This window comes from Helianthus annuus, chromosome 2, assembly GCF_002127325.2.
Source record: "Helianthus annuus cultivar XRQ/B chromosome 2, HanXRQr2.0-SUNRISE, whole genome shotgun sequence".
NCBI classification, from domain to species: Eukaryota; Viridiplantae; Streptophyta; class Magnoliopsida; order Asterales; family Asteraceae; genus Helianthus; species Helianthus annuus.
In genome coordinates, this window is record NC_035434.2 from 46,778,459 (window position 1) to 46,806,392 (window position 27,934).

At 36.9% G+C, this 27,934-nt stretch overlaps 2 long non-coding RNA genes across 3 annotated transcripts; both read right to left on the reverse strand.

The window, feature by feature from the left end:
• Positions 1-2,036: 2,036 nt before the first annotated feature.
• LOC110920397 lies at positions 2,037-24,838 on the reverse strand. Of its 2 annotated transcripts, XR_002581681.2 has the most exons (6): positions 24,528-24,834; positions 24,285-24,442; positions 23,765-23,928; positions 23,617-23,694; positions 2,795-2,847; positions 2,037-2,257 (listed from the first exon to the last, which is right to left on the reverse strand). It is a non-coding gene; the product is annotated as an uncharacterized LOC110920397 (long non-coding RNA). The 2 variants fall into 2 exon arrangements; XR_002581680.2 differs by lacking the exons at positions 2,037-2,257; positions 2,795-2,847 and adding an exon at positions 20,940-22,402 and having other exon boundaries at positions 22,501-23,694; positions 24,528-24,838.
• Positions 24,839-26,198: 1,360 nt separating this feature from the next.
• LOC110905001 lies at positions 26,199-27,658 on the reverse strand. The gene is made up of 3 exons (XR_002572862.2): positions 27,570-27,658; positions 26,567-26,686; positions 26,199-26,371 (listed from the first exon to the last, which is right to left on the reverse strand). It is a non-coding gene; the product is annotated as an uncharacterized LOC110905001 (long non-coding RNA).
• Between the last annotated feature and the right edge of the window lie 276 nt (positions 27,659-27,934).

A 27,934-nucleotide genomic window follows, 5' to 3' on the forward strand; every position in this document is an offset into this window, starting at 1 on the left:
CAAAATCTCCGTTCAACAAAATTCTTGTCTAACAGTTCCTGTAGATTGTCCTTGCAACCCTCCTGGTGCAAGACGATATGTAGCCCGAGTAATTAGGGTTGCCCCTGCCGTGAGATCAAACTTAGATTCTGCCTAACAGTGGTGGGAGTAAATCTGAAAGCTCCCCGGGTAGTACGCTGAGTGGAATCACGAACAATTGGTGGATACTCGATCCTTTTTCCTTAGCCCAAACATTAGTAACGGTTGCCAACATAGCGGGGTAGTCCCTCCGTAGACTCTCCTGGCTTTCATTGCTGAAATGATACTAACCTTTACACCACACTAATGTTTTAGTACAGACGACGATTCGCCACTAGGGAGAGATACGCGAAATTTTCTTCTCACGGGATAAATATGCGTGATATCTGAATAACTAATCCACACTGACTACGACATCGAAACTATCAGGAATGGTAGAAGGAAGGTCGATGTCGAACACTTGTCCCACAAGGGCGAGTTTGCATTCCAGCGAACATATGAGATTTCAGTTGGCTGGCCATCAGTCGGATCCGCAACAGGTTGGTTCCAAAAATCATCAGGGTTTAACAGAACAGGGACGATGCGTTTAATTACCAAGAATGTGCAGGCCACCATGTTGCTATAATCCTGGCGTCGCCCACGCCAATCCTAAATGCCCATCACGAGTACCACATCCAGCGTTGTTGCTTCTGCTACTAGGACTCCCAAAGCTGTCGTTATTCCCCGGGTTGTTGGCGCCTTGCCTTAACATCGGCCATTCTTTGTTGAAGCCACCATCACCATACTGAAAGTCGTGATTTGCGAGTACCTTGATGTCATCGTGATTGTTTCTTCTAATGTCGATGCTCGAAATAGAATCCTGAGGCCTTTCGCCGACAGGGTCCCCCTTTTCACATTCCGTGCCACGTCCTAAGGCGTTACTCATTGTGCTGGCAGTTACACATTCTACACCATGACCGACTGTCATCGTTTATGCCCCGATCGATTCGTGAGAGTTGGCTCTCATAAGTCGTTGCCTAGGGTTTAAGGATTCGATTAGAGTCAAGTCGCTGTTGCTCGATGCCGGTAACTAGGGTCGTTCAAATGCTGAAGTCGGTAAGGTACTACGTTTACCCTCTTGTCCATCGTTCTTGCAAGTTGACTGAGTAATGGACGGTATGTCGTGAGAGTGCTGCAGAAGTGATCGCACTTCGGGATCTAAGGCGTTAACATGCTAAGTTCCAACAAACAAAGATAAGTGAGAAAAGTATAGTCTAATCATTTGACGCTGAGCCATCCAACTCAGGGACGTTCGTACTAGCACCTAACATTCTACACAATTCGCTAGGCGTTCGGATGCGTGATCAGGTGATACTCATTAGTATCGAGATCCGTAAGGATTCAGAAAGGAGTGAAAAGATCATATTCAGGTAGGAGACAATCACTACTATGACTCCTATAGACTGCTGAGTTCTAACATAACATCAATTAACAGAGCGGAACCCCTTCTTCACTTGCTAAGCCTCACTGGGACTCGCATGCACCCCACATTATTATTATGTGTGCACCCACAATAATATTGTGATTTGCATGCTCATCTCAGTTCCTCCTAACTCATGTCGAATGTTTCCCCCAAACTCAAATAGCAAACAAGGAGCATTACATAACATAAGTCACGAATGTTTAGGGAAATACCACCCTATCAGTCATATAACATGTGCAAGGGATACGTAAGTTCATACTATCGTGTTTAACGTGCACCAGCATGCAATACCATATGTAAGTGTCCACTAGTTACGTAGTACAATGAGTATACGAGAGACGAACCTTGCAATCTGGAGCTGAGTGTCATGGTCATATTCTTTGTTGTCAAAACTGTTCGGTTATAGTCTGGTTTTATAAAAACGTTTTAAAACCAAGTTCTCTATAACCAGTGGCTCTGATACCAAACTGTCACACCCCCAAAATACCACATGCGGGAACCCCGCGGGATGTGTAACGCATCAGAGTTCGAGCCACCAATCACATTGAACCACGTATAGTATTTAAACAAAACATGTCATTAATTACCAATAGTAAATGTCAATCATAAGATTATTTCAAAGAGTTGTGTAGCGGAAGCATATAATAAATCGTTTAACAACTGTTTCATAATAAATGTTCAAAAGCAATGTATCAACTATATGTTAATCCAAGAACCTTGATCCATGACCACCCCAGCACTCCCAGATAGCAAGTCCATGTCACGAATTCTAACGACCTGCAAGCATGCAGACAAGTGTGTCAGACGACGCTGGTAAGTTCAAAGTTTTGTTAACGTATTTAGTTACCAGATGTATGTTTAAGACAGTTCAACGTTTTGTTTTGATGTTGTTATTACTCGATTACCGTATGTGGCGACTAGATGTGAATGCCCAACCCCAATGCCTCCATTTAGGCATTGGTCATGAGGTCAAGGTATCAAACAACCTTGAATAGATGTAAGGGGTCTTATATGTACACGATGAGAATGCCCAACCCCAATGCCTCCAACTAGGCATTGGTCATGATGTCAAGGTAATTAGTTCACGCCCGTCCTTTCGGCCCGGTGTGAGGGTGCCAAACCTAATAGCGCTATCAACTAAATACCTCGTTGCTTCTTCAGCAACACGGTAGATGTATGGGGTCTTACATGATTTATACTGTGTTCAATAACCAACATCCCAAATAAACAGTTTACCCAGTATTCCCTTTAGAAACGTTTACCAGATGTCCCAAACCACCGGGACGCATGCTTAGAAAAGTGCAGTGAACTCACCTTAGAGTGCTCGGTAGGATTAGTTACGTATGATCCAACTCAATCAACCAATCCTAATGCGATTATCATACGACAATCAGTCTTCGTACGCATAGAAATCACATACGACACAGATAAAGTACAAGTAGCACACATATTGTAAAAGTCATAACGGTTAACATGTCACACCTCATTCCCATAAACAAGGTCCATTCAAAAGACACAACCCACATTCATATGTGCGGCCCCAATCTAAATCTATGTATAAACCCTTCGCTAATGTAACACAAATGATCAAAATATGTAAAGCCCGTTTAGCCTGTAAAGCCCAATAAACATGTATACCCATACGATTAGCATGCAAGCCCAATTAAAGAGTGTAATACATCTGCAATTTCATGAAGTTATTTCCTTCAATTACTACCCCTTAAACTATACAGTTTATATATTACCCTATGTCATCACCCTTATCATATAAACAATTATATCAACATTTAACTAACACCAGTTATATTATCACGTGTTATCTATCACGGAATACATGACTTACTTGTTCGTATGACCCGCTTACAACTTCTAAACGTCAAAACCCTAAGCCGTAGTCGCATACTTTGTTAATCATCCATGAATCTTATTCACAATATACATCATGCTTTAACAAATATACAATAACATGACAATCTGCATCCTCATCAATCTACCACATATTTATCTCATTAAATCATGTTTTAACATACAATGCATAATTCAGGTTAACTAGCCTAACGGCTCCTTGACATCGAGTAATCAGTTTATATCACGGAGTTATTAACCTAGCGGCATTATGCAATCCACTCAAAAATTGTCACATGCAGCACATGGCCACTAGATATAATGAGCCGACCACATTAAATATCGGTTCATTCTAATTGGGCCGATTTAATGATTTGACAATGTGTAATCAATAATCTGATATGTATTACTGAAGTGCTCACATGGGCTGATGTCAGTTTTATCAAGATTGCATTCATATATACAAAACATAACATCAATACATTAAATCAAATCCTATTATTCATGCGTTTAAAACTATTGGTTATTATCTTGCTATTCACAATCAAACCATGCAACCAAACAACTAACCAAACTCGAACTATAAACATTATAACATGGTACTAACCGTGTTTGGGGTAAACCCGAGGTGCCAAGATCAACAGACTTCGAGTGACAAGACAAAACCCCAAGGGTGATGAGAAAACCAGCCGTGCGTATGAGGGTAAAGAGGATTTAGAGTTTGTTTTAGTTTGCGAAATTATGAGGATTCCAACCCTAGATAAGAATGTATACGCATAAGGGGGGTGTATCGGGCTCCCTAATGGGCTCTCAATGGGCTTCCAACCAAAGTATAAACAACAAGGGTGTTTGGGCTTGTGTACTCGGGCTTGTGCTTGTGCGCTCGGCCCTGAGATAACATGTGTAACGATAATACCCGACCCAAACGTGAACATGTGTATGCTGACCGTACTTGTGATGTAAGCGGCCCAAGCATATTCGGCCCAGATACAAGGAATACGAGTCTTATATTTAACAAGTTTCACATATCACGTATAAACACTCATAAACGTCCAATATAAATTAATACATTAACTAGTCACATAAAGTTCGTATAGATTACATCTGAGTACGACAAAAGGCTCTAAAATGCGAGTTGTCACAGGAAAGACATGCACGTTTTTCAAGACATACAAAGTTTTCGACAAACAAAGACTGTATATTTTTAGACAAAGTTTTGCAAGAACATACAAAGTTTTGAACAAACGCAAAACTCGTATTTCTAAATCATATCACGAATGGATTTCGAGGAACTCAAATGATTTACGAAAGGTTTATACTAAACATACCGGTTTTTACAAAACAAATGCGTATTTTCGAAATGTGAATGATTTTTCGTAACTTGGGAGTCAGTCAGGGTGGCTGGGTAGGTTCAGCCAGGGTGGCTGGGGAGGTTCAGCCAGGGTGGCTGGGAAGGCTCAGTCAGGGTGGCTGGGGAGGTTCAGCCAGGGTGGCTGGGGTGGAATATATGTTACAGTAATTACGAGTACTTTATACATGGTATGGTTAGCGTAAGGAGGTTTAATACTTAGATCATGTGAGTGGGTAGGCGGAAACTTGAGGCCATTAATCCTCATGGTAGGACCGAGGGACAGGAGCGGTAGATCTATCTGGGTGTAGCGAGCCCAGCCCCATGCCAAACAGAACGGACCTCGGGGTGACTTTGTGCCCGACGCATAAATCCGCTAGGTTTGAGTCTTCCTACTTGCACTTCACACATATCAATGGCCTTGCAAACCATTGGTGATCTCTTTTTCCTTATTTGCTACATACCAGGGATTTTATACTTACGGAAACTTCTTGTTCATACAAATTAACTACCATGTTTTATACAAATACAAGGCTTTACAAATACATGGTTTTATGAACATAACGTGTTACAAACACAACATTTCCATATAACTTGGCAAGAAAATGATTTTTAAATTCATTTTCTCAATACTATTTCAAAAACCGGTTATTCAAAGATTTATTTCAAATCTTTCACAATACCAAAGATTTATTTCAAACCTTTCAGAACTCAAAAGATTTATCTCAAATCTTTTACGAACAAACTATGAACTCGCTCAACTTTATGTTGACTTTTTCGCATGTTTCTTTCTCAGGTTGCATTTCTGAGACAAGGCACGATTGGAATAGGAGAACCATTGAAGAATCGAGTACTTAGTGGGCGTTCAATTTCTAGAAAGACTTAAATTATTTTGCTTCCGCTGTGCAATGAAGATACCAGTCCCGTCACGCCAATGCTCTGATAATTTCGGGGTGTGACAGTTAAGATCCATATTAACCTTCAACAACTCTTTGTTTATTGATCCTACATTTTCCCAAACCCCCGATGCCGCTCTCCTAGAGGGAACAAGATTATTCCTCCCTGTGTCACCATGTATAGCCGTAACTACCTTTGCCCATAGCTAGTCACTAGCTGTACGAGAATTATCATATGGCTGTTACTTATAATTTGAAGTGTGTTTACATAAGGTGGAGATAATTTATGTTAAAAGGGTATAATCGTAAAATTGTAACTTTCTTTTCTTTTACTCCAAACTCGGGAACACATAAAATGTTTAATTTCCTTTCCTTTCGTTTCGTTTCCTTTTCTTTTCATTAAACTCGGGAACACGAAATATAATCACATCTTTTCCTTTCCTTTCCCTCATAATTCCCCTTCCTTCACGCTTTCTTGATTTCACCCCTTCATTCTCATTGAATCCTCTACAATCCTTCGATTCATCCCAGTGAATCCTCTACAAGCTCCGCCTCAAACACTCCGAACACTTTGGGCATGTTTGGCTTAGCTTATTTTCAACTTTTGAAAAGTTCTTTTGGCCAAAATAAGTCGGGAATTCCTGACTTTTGGCAAATCCCTCTCACATAAGAAGAAAAGCCAAACACTTTCAAAAGGACTTTTGCCCTTCAAAAGTCCTTTTACCCTCAAAATAAGGAACCCCAAACACCCTCTTTATAAGTTTATGGTTGCCATTAGCGTCTTATTTGTAAGGCCCCAAAAATTTCCACAAATAACCTATCGATTCAGGGTGAGCGGAGTGGGAAATTTTGGTCATTCTGTTAGTTTTCCTATTTCGTTGAATATGGGAAACTCTAGACTAAAAGTCCAACTCAGAATAAAATATTTTGGAAATATATAATATGTGTGTTTTTTGTCCTTATTGCATTAGAAATGGTAGATTGGTAGCTAGTACGTTCGCAAAGAAATTTCACAAAACAAATCTATAAATATATTTGCGGATAAAATCGATATATATCTGCGATGATTACAAGTTGGTGATAGTTCTTTTAAGGGGTAATAGCCAAAATGGCCTTGACCCGGTCAACTTTTCCAATATAGCCAATCCACACGTCTTGTAGAGACGTCTCCACACACTCGTAACGTCTTAAGCATTCACCAATTAAATGGCTCCACGTTTCCGACAACCTAGTGACATCTCTTAAAACGTCTTAGCCGAGACGTCTGAAGGTGGCTTGAGACGTTACCCACGGGTTCAGCCGACCTCAAGCCTCTCAGCTGAGATGTTTCGAAGATGGCGCGAGACGTTAGCTTGGCTCCAAAAGCTTTTCACGTTCATTCATCGGAACCTGCAACTAGCTTTCACATTCATTTTCCGACACTTTCTGACACAACTGTAATTCCTTCATCTTCTCCGACGAGTCCTCCGGCCACCATCACCTTCGTCGTCCAACCCCTCCACCACCTCCGTTAACCTGCAACTCCTCTCCGACGACACCTCTTCTTCTACGGCGACTAACATCACCACCACATTGTTTCTTCATCAGGTTAGTGCCGGTTTTTGTGGTGGGTGGTGGTTATGGTGGGCGGAGAGTGACGATTGTTGGTAGGTGATGGTGGTGGTTGGTTGGTATGTGACCGTGCCGTGGTGGTTTACGGTGGTGGTGGAGGGTTGAGGTGCTCGGTGAAGGGTGGTGGTGCTTGGTGAGGGTGGTGGTGGTGGTGGTGCTCGGTGAAGGTGGTGGTGGTGCTCGGTGAAGAAGAAAGAGGAATAGTTGGGGAGAGAGCTTCATAAAGAGGTGGTTGCAAATTAAAGCATTGGGAATTTGCTTTTCTGGTTACTTTTTGTCGGATCACGTGCATCCAAATTAGTATACCTCTTGTGCACCCATGTGATGTGAGTGAGGCAATAGTTCCAAAACCCCCCTCCACTATGTAGGTTGTCCAAACATACCCCCATACATACAAATGTTACTAGTAACCATGAAACGTGTCGTGGTGACATGAGATCCCCATTTGGATCTAAAGGTAGTGAGTGAGTGATCTGACAAAAGCAGATGTGTTCAGTGCCAGGGCCCCACACTCACAGAGACCAAAGTTGTTCATGATGAAACGTCTTAAGACGTTACGGGTGTGTGGAGACGTCTCCACAAGACGTCTGGATTGGCTATATTGGAAAAGTTGACCGGGTCAAGGCCATTTTGGCTATTTTCCCTTCTTTTAGTATGGTAACAGTAGAATTGAATTCCTCATATAAAAAAAAACTAAAATAATGTTACACATGGGCGTGGTTTTTTAGCGTTTGTGCTACATCAAGCTGTACACACCACCCCGGGAACGGTGTTGTCCTTGACGTCTATGTTTGGGCTTGGGGTTTTCCACCGGTGTGGGTGACATTTGGGTTCTGAAGTAAATATTGGTGGATGGATTTTGAGTGTGTTTTAATTGGTTGATGTCTATATATGTGTATATATATATATATATATATATAAGGTTGAGTTCATTTCAGAACTCTAAATAACTACAGAACTTTCAGAACTCCTAATAAACAATCATTTTATATATATGTTTTTGTATTTAGGATCTTTTTATCATCTATTATATGTATTTCTTTTATTACATACATGTTAAAGTAGTTTACATATGTTTAATTGCCAAAATTATATATATGTGTCATAACTAATTACATATATGTAAAAAAAAGTAGTTTACATATGTGTAACTATAAAATTACATATAAAAAAATGATAAAATTACTCTTAACATGTATGTAATCGTAAAAACACACATAATAAATGATAAAATTATCCTAAACATAAAAATCTATAAATAAAAAGATTGTTTATTAGGAGTTCTGCAAGTTCTGTAAATATTTATGGTTCTGAAATGATCCTGGCCCTTATATATATATATATATATATATATATATAGGGAGCCGCTAAAATAAAAACCACCCCCAGTTGTAAAAACTATAAGAACCACTCTCCACCAATCAGACCATGCCACATATACACTATTATTTTGGTAATTTAGTATATATGTCAAATCTAATTCTTTCTCTCATAAAGAAAAAGTCAGATATATATTTAAGTTGTTTCTCTTTCTTTATATCACAATCTCTAGATCTCTCTCCTGGTATCTCTCTTTTCCTAAAAATACCCAAACCAAAATCCCCCTTCAAACACTCCCACCATCCACAGATCGAAGGTTCAAGTGCTCAAACACACACACATACAAAGCATCGGCATCCCCTTCCTTCTCTCCCTTCTTCGCCGCCCACAACCACCCTTCTCCGCCGCCCACAACCACCCTTTTACGATGAAGGTAGGTTCAGCCATTGATGAAGGTACTCATCTAACTCATAAAAATGTCTTGTGTGTTTCTGTTAATTATGGATCGATCACGCGAATCCTGAAGTGAAGTGGGAGCATCGTGTTATTAGCTTGGATGTCTGAGGTTGAAGTTTGAAATATGCTTGTGAGATGAAGATTACCTTGAAATTGTGTACGAAATCAGTTGATACTCTAAGTTTGGTTTATAGTTGTGCTTTTTTTCTTTCTAATTCTGTGATCGACAGAAGTCAGTTTGGGGACTAGGGTTTTAAATCATATTATAATGAGTGTTAATTATACACCAAAATGATAGGTGTTGTCTGTTAGTAGGTTTGGTGGAGTGGTGGTGGTTTTGGTGGGTGTGGTGGTGTGGCAGTGGGTTTGGTGGTGTGGTGGTGTGGCAGTGGGTTTGGTGGTGTGGCGGTGGGTTTGATCTCTGTTTTGATTTGGTATGTTGGGTATCTTGATTTGTGTTCTTTTGAATCTGTGGGTTTTGATATGTTCGATTGGGTGGCGATGATGAAAAAAAACGTAGATTTAGATGACGATGGCGTGGCAAGGACGGCGGAGGGTAGGTTTTTTCAACCTGCAACCCCACTTTTGCAGCCTTTTGATTATCAGATAATTAATTTGAGCCAAACCCCGCTTTTTTTCTTCGAGATACACTTTGTTTTGATATTGTTGGTTTTTTTTTTTTTTTTTTTTCCCCCTAGTAGATGATGATAACAATATATCTGAGACACTTCTAGAGTTTGCGATTTAAGGATGCGTTCGTTTTTGCGTAAAAAAGTTTTTGTAAAAAAAAAATTTAAACGGTAAACTTTTTAACGTTAAACATAAAAACGTAAAACGTAAAAAGTTTTATGTAAAACGTAAAACGTAAAAAGTTTTAGGTAAAACGTAAAACGTAAAACTTTTAACGTAAAACGTAAAAACGTAATAAGTTTTACGTAAAACGTAAAACGTAAAAATTTTAACGTAAAACTTAAAACGTAAAAAGTTTTACGTAAAACATAAAACGTAAAAAGTTTAACAGTAAAACTTAAAACGTAAAAAGTTTAAAAAGTTTAACGTAAAAAGTGTAAAAAACGGTGTGTTAAAAAACGTGCAAAAAACGGCGCATTAAAAAAACGACGCTTGAAAAAACGGCTCGTTAAAAAAACGAAGCTTGAAAAAGCCCGGCGTAAAAACGACACGTTAATAAACGACGCTTAAAAAAGCTCGGCGTGCAAAAAAATTTGTCTTGTTAAAAAAAATTTAAATTTAAAAATGATTTTAATAAAAAAAATTATTTTTAAAAAATAAAAAGTAATATAATAAAACAAAAAAGTAATAAAAAATAATAAAGACAAAAAGACAAAAAAAGTAATTTTACTAAACTAGCTTTTTGGATTAAAATATTGTTGGGATTGAACCCTATCAGAGGAACAGATAATGTAAAGCCAAAACCTGATCACAATCATGGATTCACAATAAGCAGAAGTTTACTCTAAACTCTCCCCTTGACAGTGGTTATCTAACAGCTGATGGATCTTAAGTGCTGCTCAACTACAACTGATAAACTAAACTCTGATGATTATCCAACGACTGCTGAAGACAAACACTGATGCTCTATCTACTGCTGTTTCCTAAGTACTGCTGAAGACTCAAGCACTGCTCTCTCAAAGACTGATCACCTTTGAAGAATGCACTGAAGATTCAACATCTGTGCTCAGGCTACAACAGTGGAACGTGAAGCAGTAGTTTTCCTTAGCTTTACATTTTATTACTTATCAGATGTTACATGTCAGTAGTTTGTATAGAATAGTGTTTATAGTTTGTTAGGTCGTTAGATGTCACTATCATGGTGACGTCAGCTGAAGTTCATCAGTAGTTTGGTTTGCCTATAAATATGACAGTATTCTGTACTGTTATATTTGATTGTTTTGAGTGAGTTCTTCTCCTCAATTCATCCTTTTATCTTGTGCAACCAACTCTGGTGTATCAGGCTGAGGGGGAGTTTAGATTGTAAGCTTCCATTGTAATCTTTTGCTTTTATGTAAATCTTTCGACTCAATGAAAAGAAATTGTTTATCAATCTATACTTTCCTTTGATTGTGTTTACAAAGTTTGCTACTGATTTCCGCTGCACTTATATCATTTCATATATTCTGATTAATTGTTTTATGCAAACAAACACTCTCATGACGGCCCCAGATCCTAACAATTGGTATCAGAGCTTGGACAGTCAAATTCGATCTAACAATCAATTTGACATAACAGTTCAGCTCAAAAGTTATTGATACTAAAGGATTGGTTGTATTCAGTTGAAAAACAGAGTAACGAGTGAATCATGTTCAAAATGGTTATTCAAAAACTCTGTAAATCAACCAAGATGTCATATGACACACAAATCTCACACAACAAGTGTTTTCATGCATATGTCACTCATAGTTTTCAGATCTGTAAAATATCTGATAAATTATGGGATCGTTTGATGCTTTCAAAATTGATCTCAACTGTTGTTTCGATATTTGTGATGTTTTCAATAAACACTAAAGTATGTACCTCAGTTCAGCAGAACTTGTGTTCATTTAAAACACTAGTATACTGCAGACACAGAAAAGAGGGAAATAAAACTTTAGTCAAAATCTCTCATGTGCTCAAAGGCATGTTGAGTACCTTCAAAAAGACCAAATCAACTTTGTCCAAAACACATTGAGAAAATCAGGTATCAAAACAGTCCTAATCATAGGTAATGTGAGATCTGTAATAAAACATGATCGAATATGGTCAGATCTCTCAAAACATTGCTTCAAGTGATTATGGACAAAGTATGTTCAAAATATAATCTCCTAGTGAGTATTTTTGAACATATGAATAAAAAGGGTAAAAAGGGAAAAAGAAAAAAGAACAAATCTCAAAGTGTAGCTATCTCAAAAACTTTTGAAATCAAAAGCAAAAGAGTATAAGCATAAAACACTCTTGAGGATCTAGTCAGGTCATCAGTGGTCATTTTGCAACTGTGTGCATTCATCAATACAGGAATTGTTCTGGTAACAATAGCATCTTCAGTAATGGTGCTTAAAAGGAATTTACAATCAATTGACAAGAAAATGACCCAAACAATGGTCAAAATAACTTGAGAATAATATGATCATGAATTTACTGGAAAATTGTCGGATCCTTTTGATTATTTTCAAAACTTCCTTTGATTTTTGTTAAGGTGTTTTCCTCTAAAATAAAAACCAGACGTTTTTAAAAAAAAAAATACATTATGATCTTTTACTCATTTTTTATAGTAAAAGTTCATCTCTGGTACTGGATCTAATTACCTTATTTTTGTGTGTAATTACTATCCCTAAAACTGATCAAAAGGAAATGACACACATATCAAGGTCATGTTAAGCTCAAGTTTGGTTTTCACAGATCAAAAATTAATTGCAAATTGACTTAGACTACTGAGATACTCATGTTCTAGTTCTAGTAATTAGACACAAAATGAGCAGCTCTAGTAGAAATGTTTTCATTATCTGGGATGCTAAACCATTGTCTAAAATAATAGACATTTGGCAAATCCTTGAACAAAATTCCATGTAGATAACTGCTGACAATTTAATCTTGATAATTTACATCTAAAATGTATTTTGTTAAGAATAGCATCTCAAATGCTCAACAGATGTTAGATAAGATACTGTGCCTTCACAAAGCAAAATCAAGTTCTACATCTGAACAAGCAGATGCTAACATTGTTTGTCAAAAGTTGAAATACTGCTGCACTATCAGTTGTTGAGCCAATTTTATCTTCTACCACTGTTGTTTCTAAAGTGCTGTTGTGCCTTAACATCTGCTCACTAAAGTCTGTCCACTGCTAAAGTGTCAACCTCTGTTCTCCAAAACACTGATGTTTAAAATCTTTGTTCCATCCACTGTTACATCCACTGTTTCATTTTATTATCGTTGTAACTACTGATACTTGATCCATCAGTAGTTGTCAAAACAACTGTCTTCCATTATTTACCATTCCATCAGATGTTTGACACGTGGTCAGTTTTTAGCCTTCAGATCAAAATAACCGCTGCCACATCAGCAATCACTTTTTCCCTAAATAAAACTCTGATTAAATCCAAACAGGGTTTTACTGTCGAATTGAATTCCAAAAGTTCTCTTCTCATAGCAGTTTCCCTCTCATAACTCCAAAAACTTCTTCGATCTTCTTCATCCAAAATGACGAAACCAAAATCGAAATCAAAATCAAAACCATCATCTTCCTCCACAACAGCAGATGCCACTCAAATGGCCGCTGAAACACCGGAGATTCGTTACAAAGCTCCACACAACTATGTAGGTATTCTCACAAAACCTACCGATAATCACACTTTCGACTCCATCCTTGACATCCTTTCTGCATCAAAGTACAAAACTTTGATAACAGCAGACGCTCCTATCTACCTTGATACCCAGAGAGAGTTCTGGAAAAATGCCACCCTTGAAAAACAAGGAGATATCATCGCCGCCATCAACTCCTCGATACAGGGTAAGAAGGTAAACATCTCACCAAAATCCATCTCTGAAACCTTTAAACTCGATGATTTAAATGGAAAAACCTCATTTACAAAAGACGAATTGGTAAAGGATTTCATGAACAGGGGCTATGCAGAACAACCAAATAGGGATACCCTACAAAAGGTTACTTCCCTTCTGCACCCAGATTTTTATTCCACACACTGCTCATGTGTGTTTCTAATAAAACGTCTTTTAATTAGATACCAACAAAAATCCAATGCCTGGGGTATGCAATTTTAAACGATAAAAACTATAACTACTCCCAGGAAATATTTGATGATTTGGTAAAGAACGTTGATAATAAAGCATTTCTGCTCTTTCCAAGATTTCTAAGCTATTATTTTGAACAAAAATTTGTTGAGAAAAATGCAGACTTGCCCAAACAAGGTGTCTCATTCAAAATAAACTGTTTGACAATTGAAACATTTTCAAGAATGATGGCACCAATAAAATTAAAAACAAAGGAGGCTGAGCAGGTTTTAGAAACTGCTACTGATCCTCAAGCAACCACTTCTGAGCCCACTGCTCCAGGTGATCAAAGTAGCACACCCACTGCTTTGAAACCAACACCTGCCACCAAAAAGACCAAAAGAAAAACTTCCAGAAAACCCACCAAACCCACACCAAAGGCAACTCTGGAAGATGAGATCCCAGAGTCAATGCCAGTGACAACACAAAAGTCACAAGAAACCACTGCTGCTACTTCCTCACAGCAGATGGAAGAAAGATCTCAACCACAGCCTAAAACTCCTCCTGCATCCTCACAAAAGGATCAGGTTGTAAGCACAGGGACACCGAATTATGAAGCTCTGTATCCACTCGGATCCATCTTCCACAATCCTGATCCCAAGGACATGTCTCTTTCAACACCCATACCCTCACCAATCATATTGCCACAATCAATAATACCCCTGTTGCATGCAGTTGATATGGCACAGACACAAACCAGTTCCTCTCTGTCACCTATTACTGAGAGCATACCTCCACAAGTGACTGGTTCTGATGCTCATGCCTCTGCTAACCCAGCAACAGCTGAGGAGGTTACACCCCCTGAGTTACAAGTAACTCTCGGTGGTAGTTCAAGTGGAGCAGTAACTACAACTGATGGATCAACAGATCTTCAGTTGGACAGTTGTTACATTACTAAGACTCCCTTGAAGGCAATTTCTTCCATGGTAACATCGGTAACCACCAGTAAGTTATCTTTAACTGCTGGTAACATCAAAGGATTATCGAGTGCTGAAGAAAGAAGTCCCCAGTACCAAGAAAAAGGGGCATCAATGGATGACTTTTGGGCCACAGCTCCTAAGTCACACATTGATACAACCACTGCTGGTGGGGATTCAGATGATCCTGTTAATTCAGGTGATGATTCAAAATACAATGAATTGACGGCCAGAGTTGAAAATCTGGAATCTTCTGTTGCCGAGATAAAAGATATGGTGCAGCAGCTGTTAGATGCTCAAAAAGCCCAATCAACTGTTCCTCCTGCTCAAGCACCTGCTCCACAAGCATTTGCTGCAAATGAGCTTTGGAATATCTTCCAGCCCATGCTTGAACAACAGCAACAAATGGCTGCTAAAAAGCATGCTAATCAAGTACAAATGCTGACCAACATGGTAGAATCTCGGTTCAAAGACACTCAAGCAGATATCAAAGCTATAAAGGCTAGCATACAACAGAATGCTCAAAGTGAAAAGGTCCATCTACCATCTTATTCATGGATACACCCCTGGCAGATAATGCCAAAAAGGGGGAGAAATTCAAGCTGAAAAAGAAAGGTATAAAAGATGGGTTGTACATTGAACCAGAGAAACCAAAAACTTCAAAACCTTCAACTCAAACAGCTGATACAACAGCAGTTACAAAAACTGCTGTCAGTAGCCAACAGCTGCCATCTCATCAACACACACTACCACCACTACTGTTCCACCACCACCACCTGTGTCCACAGCACAAATACCCCCATCAAAACCAAAAACCACCAAACCATCATCATCTAAAATCATACCACCATTGCCTCCTGCCATAAAGCAGAAGACAGCAGATGTTACAACATCTGCTGTAATGACAACAGTGATTGAAACACCAGTTGTTTCAACCACTGTTAGTCAATCACAATCACAAACCACTGCCATCAAATCTCAAACCACTGATCCACCCAAAACATCATCAGCCTCTCCTACATTAAAAAGGAGAAGGGTTCTCATTCCTGATGATGATTCACCACCACCATCACCACCATCCCCTGCTCAAAAGCAGAAGACATCTGCTGACATATCAGCAGTTGTAATGACAACAATGGATGAAACATCAGTTGTTTCAACCACTGTTGGTCAAAAATCCACCACTAATCTCATCACTCCAACACCACAACCTACAAAGCTTCTCAAAAGAAAAAGAGAAACAGCACAGGCTACTGATGAAAAGTATGATCCTGTTGCGGCTAAGTATCCATTGGAATTAGAAGCTGTGAAAAATGAGATGAAGCAGTTTTACACCATAGATGATCCTACAAAAAGGAAATTTCATTCTCTCATAGGTTTCATAATTCCAGAAAACATGAATGAATATCTTGAAACAAAAGCAAGACAAGCAAGGATAAGAGCCAAAGTTGAATGCAAGGATCAAGGCGATGAAGCCATTCTGGAAAGAAGGGAATTTCTGCCAAACAAGGTCAAACAAATAGCAGAATATGCAAGTGAATTGAACAAAGAGGTGTCAAGCTTATTTCCTGAAGCAGAACAACGAAATTAATTAAGAAAGGAATATCTTGCATACATAATGAAAGAAAAGTTCTATTCTGCTGAAGAAACAAAGTTCAAAGACTGGCCATTCATTGCATTGAAGCTTGAAGCTGACAGAATTGAAAAGATTACACTTGATCCACGGAAGAAAAAGACAGCTCCAAATTGGAATAAATACAACAAATTCATAGCTGATCTTATTTCCGAGCATAAAAGGAAGAAGCAGGAGTTGGTGGATGGAAAGGTGGGTACTGCGGAGGCCATAGCAAAATGGTCAAAGCAGCAAATTGATGAAGCTTATGAAAGGCTTGAGAAGCAGAGGTTGAAAGCCTCTAACCCTCCCAAAAAGTCTGACTACAAAAAGCTGCAGGAGCAAGTCAAAATTTTTGAAACACAGATCAGCACAGCAGAAGATTTTGTCACAAAATTGAGAAAAGAAAAAAAAGAAATGCTATCTGCTGGAGTAGAAAAGAACAAAGAAGTTGAACAGATAGAAGAAGCTATGAAGAAAATAGCTTCGGATAAAGAAAGATTGGCAAAACTACAAGCACTTGCCAAAAAGGTCAAAGTAGTAAGCCAAAAGTCATCAGCAGGTGTCACAAACAGTGAGCTGATTGACAAAGAAGTTGAAGCAGACATAGCTGCAGCCAATAAGATTATTGAACAAGCATTCATACGAGTGTCTGAAGCTCATGATACTGCTCTGCACTTCTTTTCCAGGCCAACCATTTCAAGTTCATCAGTAAATAAACCTCTCCCAAGAAACCCATTTGGTTTTAAAATACTAAAGTGGCTCTCTGATCAAAAGACCCATGTATTGACTCTGATCAGAACCAATGGAGAAATGAGACATATATCAAGGAATCAAGCACTAGGCCTAAGTGTTGAAGATCTACAAGATCTCCTTGAGCTCTCACTGTGCAGGGATGAGGATGATACAAGTTCCAAAGAATTTGAAAAAGAATTTAAAAGAAAAGCAAAGGAACTTCTGATGAAGAATAAAGATCCTGAATAAAGACAGGTTTTGGCATTATCTGTTCCAGGGGGAGATTGTTGGGATTGAACCCTATCAGAGGAACAGATAATGTAAAGCCAAAACCTGATCACAATCATGGATTCACAATAAGCAGAAGTTTACTCTAAACTCTCCCCTTGACAGTGGTTATCTAACAACTGATGGATCTTAAGTGCTGCTCAACTACAACAACTGATAAACCAAACTCTGATGATTATCTAACGACTGCTGAAGACAAACACTGATGCTCTATCTACTGCTGTTTCCTAAGTATTGCTGAAGACTCAAGCACTGCTCTCTCAAAGACTGATCACCTTTGAAGAATGCACTGAAGATTCAACATCTGTGCTCAGGCTACAACAGTGGAACGTGAAGCAGTAGTTTTCCTTAGCTTTACATTTTATTACTTATCAGATGCTACATGTCAGTAGTTTGTATAGAACAGTGTTTATAGTTTGTTAGGTCGTTAGATGTCACTATCATGGTGACGTCAGCTAAAGTTCATCAGTAGTTTGGTTTGCCTATAAATATGACAGTATTCTGTACTGTTATATTTGATTGTTTTGAGTGAGTTCTCCTCAATTCATCCTTTTATCTTGTGCAACCAACTCTGTTGTATCAGGCTGAGGGGGAGTTTAGATTGTAAGCTTCCATTGTAATCTTTTGCTTTTATGTAAATCTTTCGACTCAATGAAAAGCAATTGTTTATCAATCTATACTTTCCTTTGATTGTGTTTACAAAGTTTGCTACTCATTTCCGCTGCACTTATATCATTTCATATGTTCTGATTAATCGTTTTATGCAAACAAACACTATCATGACGGCCCCAGATCCTAACAAATATTAAAGACAAAATAAGACAAAATGTATTTAATATTCATTTTAGTTACTTTTAATCTCATCCATCCATCTTGTTGATCTAATGGTTAGGAACTGGTTCTCGCGGTTCTTACAACTGGAGGTGGTTTTCATTTTAGCGGTCACATATATATATATATATATATATATATATATATATATATATATATATATATATATATATATATATATATATATATATATATAAATGGGTAGAGGATCCTGTAAAAAGTGCTCAAAGTGTGAGAAGTGTATTATAGCACTATATATAATACTATATAACACCATATAAAAACCGTATAACAATATGTAACACCATATAATATCATATAACACTATGTAACACTATATATATATATATATCATTATATAACAAATATAACACTATAGTTTGTCTGATAGCATGTCTATGATAGATGTATAGTGTTATATTTGTTATATAATGTTATATAGTGTTATATAGTGTTATATGGTATTATATGGTGTTACATATTGTTATACGGTGTTTATATGGTGTTATATAGTATTATATATAGTGTTATAATACACTTCTCACACTTTAGGCCCTTTTTACAGTATCCTTATATATATAGGGGATGGATCATGAGAAAACTAATTTAAATGAGAAAACCAAAAAACTAACTAAAAAAGCCCAAAAAACATACCAATTTTTTTTAATTTCTATAAAAAAATCGCAGGTTTTTATACCTGGAAAAAAATTTCAATAAAAAAAATAATTTTTTTTGTTGTATTGCACATGTGCACTATTACGGATATAGTGCACATGTGTAGTACATATGTAGTACACATATAATTACATATATTGCACATGTGCAATACAACAAAAAAAAAAATTTTTGAAATTTTTTTATGTATAAAAAGTAGCGATTTTTTGTTAAAAAATTGTAAAAAAAAAAATTGGTATGTTTTTTTAGCTTTTTTTTAGTTTTTTTAGTTAGTTTTCTAGTTTTATCACTTATATGTAGTTTTCTCATGATCCTCTCCATATATATATCTATATATATTGGGGAGGGTTATCTTGAGAACATGTTTTTTTGTGAGAACTGTAAGAACCATTTTAATCCATTGATCAATTTCAATCAAGGGCTAAAATTAAAGTGGGGAATAAATTTAAAGTGGGTAATTAAAACAAATTAACATAACTAAAAGGGGCATCATTGTAAAAACCCATGTATCATGCTTTGAAAACCTGATCACACAAAACTACGCACCCAGAAACCTTGTCCCTTTCCCCCACTAAATCAAATCTCCAATTCCAATACTAAATCAGAAGAATCGAAGGCTATGATAAAGAAAACGGAAGAATGAACACTAAACGAAGCTTGTTGAGGAAGAAGCAAGAAGAAACAACAATGGTACACAATGATTTACATGTTCATAATTTTCTACCCTCGAATAACAATTAAATTTTTGTTCGTGCGGCCTAAGGCGATTAGAATCATCAGGGATATCTATTAATGAAATCGACACCAGAAGGTTTCGAGTGCACTTAACGAGGCTAGTCTGTAAATACAAGAACAAGGTATTGGCCGATTTAACCATATGTACTGAAGTCCAGAACTAGATAAGAAAAGTAGCATAATTAATTGTTATGTTGTATGAATTATAATATTTTATAGAAGAATTGTAATTATTTCAACATGTTCGTCTATGAAAACTTGATAGAATGCATTATCAACTTCTAATGGAGAAGATAAAGTATGAAAAAACATTAAAGAAAGCTTTTTCTCTGTTTCTAGGAAATATGCTGATATTTTTTTGGTGGAGCTGTACAATACTATATATATAAATCTTGATTATGAAATTGTGATGAGCAAACACGAGGACCATAAAAAAGTCTCATGTTGATGATAAAGTGGATGAATCATATCCCAACTTTAGCATTAATCTTTGTAAAAATTTCAAAATGCCATGATATCATGGTTTATACATTTGTAAACCAAGGGCAGGCCAACAACCATCCAAATTGGGAGGGGGGGTGGGTTGTTGAAAATTAGACATCGCCCCCGTGATATCATGATTAGACTAGAGTAGTGAACGATAAAAAGGTAAAAATGAGGTAAATGGACTCTTATTTCCGACAGTCGGCGTAATTTTTTTCATGAGTGCGAGCAGAGTATAAATGGAATTTTAGGTGAAGAAGATGACAGTAAATACTAGTAGATGATGTAGGTATATTTGTACATTACTTATCTAAATAAAAGAAAGTCTATAGAGCAAATCAATGTCAAATGTCTTTTTTTTCTTGTCAATTTATTAATGTACTAATAGTAGTCTACACATATGTAAATCAAAACATTAAAAAAATAAGCATAGATATCAAGGTAATTTACACATGTGTAAATTGTAATAGTTAAAAAAATAAGCATAGTTATCAATGTTTACGCATGTGTAAATCTTGATATTAAAAATATATTAAGCACATATATAGATGTTTACACATGTATAAATCAAAATATTAAAAAAATAAGCATAGATATCAAGGTTTACACATGTGTAAATCATAATAGTTAAAAAATAAGCATAGTTATCAATGTTTACACATGTGTAAATCTTGATATTAAAAATATATTAAGCACATATATAGATGTTTATACATATGTAAATCAAAACATTAAAAAAATAAGCATAGATATCAAGGTTTACACATGTGTAAACCCTAATATTTAAGAATAATAAGCATAGATATAGAGGTTTACATATGTGTAAATCATATTAGTTATATATATCAAGGTTTACATATGTGTAAATCATAATAGTAACAAAGATTCTTATTAAAGAGCAATTAGTAGCATATGATATAGTGGATAATTTAGGTGTATGTAAGTCAACAAGTAATCCAAACTCTTATTATTATGTTATTAACACATGTGTAATTTAGCAAGCTATTACAAATGTGTAACTTGAATCTTAAATTACGAATGTGTAACTTGAACATGGCAGTTATGACAGAAAAAAAAAATTAGAATGATTATCTGAATACAATTGAAAAGCTATGGCATTTTATTAAAAAGAATACATGGATAGAAAGGAACCTGGTGATTGTGTACATAACATCTAAAACAGATTGATAAAACAGATTGATAGAGAAAATAAAAAAAGTATCTTAAACATAACACTATTTGATTTGGCTTGTGAGCATTACCACCTACACTAGTTGCTAATTGATATGAATTAGAAGAAAACAAGAAATAACCCTGCACCTATAGCAAAATTTTAATCCAAACCTTGATGGGTTAGATGTGAAATAGCTCCCCTGCATCTGTAGCAAAATTTGAATCCAAACGTCTTTGGCGACCTTCGTCACCTTATCGATTCCTTGAGCTATAGTTTATCTTGGACCTGGAAATCATCTTTGTCGGTTCTTTTTCTCATTAAAAGTGTCGTGTTTCAAATCAAGCCAGAAACGAACGACATCGAGTGTGAAATCAGCACGTACGTTGGGTCTTCAGCTTCTTATTTGACTCAACCACCATTACATTGTGGCCTTCTTTCACGATCACCTCACAGTGATCATCATGGTGAGCTGGAATCGGAGACGTATACCACACTGTTGTTGCTAACAAGAGTAAAAAAGAAAAGCTTGTTTCTAGAAACTACATTTACAATTACCAATTTACCCTTATAATTTAAATGAAAGGGAAAGGAATTGATTGGCTGAGAATTGTTCTCATTGTTCTCACAAAAGATAGGTGTTCTCATTTAAACCCTCCCCTATATATATATATATATATATATATATATATTAAAAAAACGCCACTCCCACACCGTCCGTTTTAGCACCATACCACATTCTGACGTGTGGTCCCCGTGTCGCATGATGCCCCATCTTCAAGCCCCTCCACACCGTGTGTCTTAAAGTTTAGTGTGTACACACATTAGAAGGGTGTCCGTACTCGTACGAATACACTATACAACCGGAAACACAGACACTCACTACAGGAAAACGGAGCATTAGCGGCGACTTTTGTCATCGCTAAAAGTCTCACATGTCGCCGCTAAAGGCTTTAGCGACGACAAGTCGCCGCTAAAAGGTCGCCGCTTATGGTCCGTCGCTAAAAGACATTGATCGCCGCTAAAGATGTCGCCACTAAAGGTTGTTAATTTTCATACCAACAAGTATGAAAAGTAAAGCAATAAATAATGAGCTCTCATGTGCAGTACTATTTCTTAGAGGATGAATACCTCGAAGGTCTGCATCCACGTATTCATTATTGGATGGTTCAGTTGCTGTACGTTCAGTAATCAACCTCATAGTTCTGCTGCTTATAATTCTAACAAAAAAAATAAAGTAACCTTAGTAATAAACTGTATTAACTAACATGATACCAATCCTTAAACCAATAAAACCCTTAAAAAAGCTTAAGATTACCTTGCTATGAGCATCTCATTCTTGACATCAACGCTCATAAAAAGAAAACCCGAGGCTATGCCTCTTATCACCCACAAGAACTTTTGCTCCATGTATTAAACAATATTTCACACACTGAAAAAATAATAAAAAAAATGGATGGGCCAAGTTTACCTAATGGAGGGTAGTTTTGGTATTTGCATGTTTGGTAAGTGCATTCAAGGCAGATGTATTAGGATACGCCTTGTGTTGGAAATATTGAAGGTAAACATACAAGTTGGTATGTTTCCTCCATCCCACATTGGTGGAGGGAGTGAACTTTGAGTGGTTTATAAGGGATTACTTCTTATGGGCCTCCAAAGTGTTAAATGGGTTGAGAAGTGGATGAAGCCCACACGCGCGCCGAGCCGAGCCGCGAGCTCGCGAATGGGCGCGTTTGAGGTGCACTTTGCACTTAGCTAAGGTCCGGTTCAGGTGGGTCAGATCTGTGGACCGAATGAGATAAGGAGATAGAGGTGAATTCGAAACAGTGGGGCAACCGAATTGGTTCTAAATGGTTATCTCAATCCCCGTTTTTCTCATTCTCTGGTATGATCACAACCTATAAATAAAAGCCTCCTGCTACCCATTCATACACTTGCAATTTCGCAGCCTCTTCCCACCTGTGTGCTCCAGTTTCCTCTCCAGCTTCTGCGTTTTCTGGTTTCCATTGCTGTTGGAATACCAGATTAGTTCTGCATTAAATCCTGGGAGTTTACGCTACAGCTCACATCAATACGAGCGCGTAAAATCCTTTAAGGACAGGAGTCATCCGTGCAGTTCAAGGATTTTCGTTCAAGGATCTTCGTTCTCAATCGCCAGGTTGGTCTTAATTTTGCGTGTGCTTTAGATTCGTCCGATAACAGGACAGTCGCCTTCTACCTTTCTTTAATCAGTTTGCTGAAGTTGAAACAAACCGGTTTGGCTGATAACTCGGTAATTTATAAAGTTAATATTAATTTACTGTTTGATTGAAATATTTTCAACACCTTGGACTATACAAGTTACCAATAAAGCAAAAGAAAAGGCATAACAAACACTTTTAATACAACGTTCTGACATCATATATGCGATATAATAATTGAAAAGTGAACTTACACTCCCTTTCAGTGCCACTTCCAGATCAGCATCATCGAAGACCATGCAAGGTGCATTACCACCAAGTTCTAGAGATACCTAAAGAAATCAACATTTACAAAAGATTAAGAATTGCAACGACGTTTGTAAGAAGTGCTAATACAATTACCTTTTTAACAGTCTCGGCTGCACCAGCCATCAATTTCTTTCCAACAGCTGTCAAACCGGTAAATGTTATCTTTCTTACTTGTGGACTCTCAAGTAAGGAATTACCTATCTTAGGAGCATCTCCCATTACCACATTCAAGAATTTCCTATCTTAGGAGCATCTCCCTAACCGGTATCAAAACAAAAAAGTTACCCCATACCATTAGCAAACCATTCAAAAGCTAACAAATAAAGACCCATGTGTTAAATGAAAAACTCTACATAAGCAATTTCGTAGGTCCCTTAGTTCAACTTAAGGCTAAATTGTGCAGACAGAACCCCAAATTCAAGAGTTAAACCAAAACCATGTTCCTGAGATATGCAAAATCATGGAAAAATTACACTACATATACTCTAGCAGATCGATAACTAACATATAATATGAAAAAAAATAAACACATTTTACATATATCACAAATCATTAAAAACCCTAAATCTGAACATATGAAATAATGTAAATAAATTAGAAAGATTTGGCATACCACAGGTCAAGTGATGTCGAACCCACGGGTCAGCAACAACAAATTTCGCAGGAAATTATTCAGTACAAGTCACGCCGGAAAATTCTCCACCACAAAAACGCAAAGTCACACCGGAAGATTCTCTAATCTAGGTGGTTTCTCGGAGAAAAACGTTAACCCTATCCACACGCACACAAAAACACGCAGATTAGAGAAGAAATAAGTCAAATTTTGCAAGAAACCAAAGAGAAGAAATCCCGTAACTAGGTGGTTTCTCCGGTGGTGAGAAGTTGTATTGACGGTGGTGCTCCGGTGGTGACGATGGAAGGATTAATTAAGCTTTACACGACACAATTTATTATGTGCTCCGGTGGTTGGGAGGGTTACAGGTGGTCGGCTGAATGTGGGTTTTCAGGTTGTGGGTTGAGGAAGGAGTGCTAGGGATTGTTGCAACTTCTGTTGGTGTGAAGTTAGGGTTTGAAATGGTAAGTGAATTTTGGGGGAGAAAGAGATAAATCTGAGTTTGGGAGGGAGAAAGAATGGCAGATGGGGGAGAAGTAGTGCCCAATTATTTAAGGTCTTTAGCTGCGATATTTTCTGGTCGCCACTAATAAGGTCGCCCTACTTGCTAACATTTTTTGTAGTTAATCACGTAACATATTACTTTTTAGTTAAAAAATAAACTATAACAATATCAAACTCAAACTAAAAAGAATAAAATGCTCTTCTTATAGTATAATTAGAAAATATCAACGTATGAAAAATTTATGACCGTTTAAAAATCATGAAGATAGTTGGTTTAAAAGTCTAACAATATGTTTTAAAGAAGTGTTGTAAAAGTTGTATTTCTTAAAATCTTATAATTACCTTTATATTAAAACTAGGTTATGTACCCGTGAGCTTCACGGGTTATGGGTTGTGTTAAAAAAAATTATATATACAAAAGAATTTTTTTATATGATTTCTTATAAGTGGATAACCATTCATGTTTGGCAAACATTACCAACAAAAAAAAAAGTACCATAACATAAACACATAGGATTAAATTAAATGGGGGCTTGTGAGATTGAATAACCTGCACACATTGACTATGTGGGTCATCCGAACTGAAGCAACTAATTCAACCCATAGAAGAAAAAAATACACACATTACACCTACCAATGTACCCAAACAGTGATGAAACTATCATATATACGCCATTTATTTATACGCACACCAAGACTTGCACCAGGAAACCCACCCCATTACTTATCCTTATCCGAACACACACCCACCAAGTAGACATTCCCTTATATTTCTAATTTTTCACACAAGCCCTGGTATCCACAGATACCTAACTGTATGTGCTTCAAACAGAGAACAAACGTGAAAGTTCACAGGCCGAACAAATATATTTGGTATAGAGTTATAGACCCAACAAATATATTTTTCCAAATTCCTTTATCAACACCAATGAAAAGTATATACTCCAAATTAGTTATCAACCGGACCAGTTAAAAAAAATAACCAAATAAAGTAATCACCGGTTAAAGTTAAAAGGTCAAATTAACCGGTTATTGAAAGTAACCGGTTTGTGCACCTCTAGCTGTAAGCCTGCAAATTATGCACAGCGGCCAGCACAGCGAGAAAGGCAGACTCCATAACCGGAGCTCCTAACCTCCATTACGGAGAAGATAAAACATACGTTCATACGATCGTACATCAACGTCTTCAAAATCACTTCCAAATTCATGGATTTCAGTAGACAAGTAACGATCGATTGCGACACATTAAGATTCATTAATCTAGCATTATATCGATCTATTGTTTCTGGTAATTGACACCGTTTGTATAATGTGTAGTTCAAAAATATAACTTTTTGTCATTAAAGTAGTTAAGGATATAAGAGGAACACTAAAAATGGTATAAATAAAGTCTAAACAAATACCGGGACAAATTTTAAACCCGAATTCTAAGTTCTCCCTGCCTATATATCCTGGAAACTTGATTATAGAAACAAATATTCCACATCATTGTATCCGAACCCCTCTAAACATATCTACACCTTATCTTTTGTATAATCAACACGAACCTGACGGTGCGTGTGCATGACCATGTGTTCATGAACCTAAACCAGTGGCGGAACCAGAACAATTTAGTTAGGGGGTCATCATAAGCTTATATTCTATACTGGTTCAAATTAGGGGGTCCATCTCTAAGTTTGTTCTTCAAAAACTCAAAATTTATAAATAAAAATTCAAAAAGTTCCGGTGACCGGAAGGTCAATGGACCCTCTTGACCCCCCTCTGGTTCCGCCCCTGACCTAAACCAAGTTCTTTTGTACTCCCACATTGTTTTTTTCTTGCTTGGTTGTTCATAATCATTCTTCTTGTTCATCTTTGGTTGCGCTTTTGTTTTCTGTGGTACACGTGGCGGTTTTTTCCTGCCAAGTAGAATCGGCCCGTTGTTAGAAATCCGTATAAGCAAACATTCATTAGTTTATATGGTACAAAAACTAAAACAAAAGCTGCAATAAAATGAACTTCACCACATGCAGCATTTTGCAAAATTTAGTTGGTTTCAGACAAGGAAACGCCATGAATGGAGGTTACTTTTGAGTCTATATTTCTACAATGTGTGCAAGAACTATCTTTTTTTTAAACCACAACATTCCTATGGTAGTTCCACAAGAATGCATGTTAAGTTTAATTAAAAATAACATAAGATGCTGGTTCCACTCGTTTGTCAAATAACTAAATAACCTTTAATTAGACACATACCATGCTTGTCCAAATAAGGTATAACACTACAACTCTGTCGTAAACACTTCGAAAAGGGACGTTGAAAACCCCGTAAATAAGGTATTGCAATTTTATGAGCATGGTGGCAATTTCAAACCCATTTACTTGTTAATGAGTTGATTTGGGCAATGTGTCGAAAAAGAAATGGGTCGAACAAATCATATAAAAAATTAGCTCAAAAACAAATAGGTCGAACAGGTCATTAATCGCACAAAGTCTATTTTTCATGACATAAACCACATAAACCATGTTATCTAAAAAACTTACATTATTATTGCAGTGATGCTACTTTTTAATAGGCGCACTACTTATTTATTAAACTTTTTGAATAATGCAACTTTTGCAACTATATTTTGCACATTGATTATATATAAAAAAAAACTTTTGAATAAAAACTGTTCTGTTTCAACCAGAACCTACGTGTTCCAACCTGTACAAAAAAATACCCGTTATCCAACCCACTCATTTTTGCCACTTCTCAAGAATCGGAAATTTAAGACAATGTTAAAAAGTTTCAAAAGCTACCTTTTCAAGATTTTCATCAAGATGCTGTTGATCTCTTCTGCTATTATACAAAACCGAATCTTCGCCATTTTCCATTTTAGAAATCGAAGTTCTATCAACTTGACTGGAATATGAAGATGAAGGACTTCCATTAGCAGAACTCATAGAATCGGCTTTAAGTTCATGGTCAACTTCATTTGTCAATGAAGCCTCTTTAGCTTTTTCTGCCTCTTGTTCTTTTAATTGTTTAAATCTGCAAGTCATCATCAAAATAATATAAGAAAAACACGAGACATATGAACCATAATAATGTTCCAGCTGATATTTTGACCCTGACCCAGTTAATAACGAACCAGTCGATTCAAAATATGTTTTATCTCTGAAAA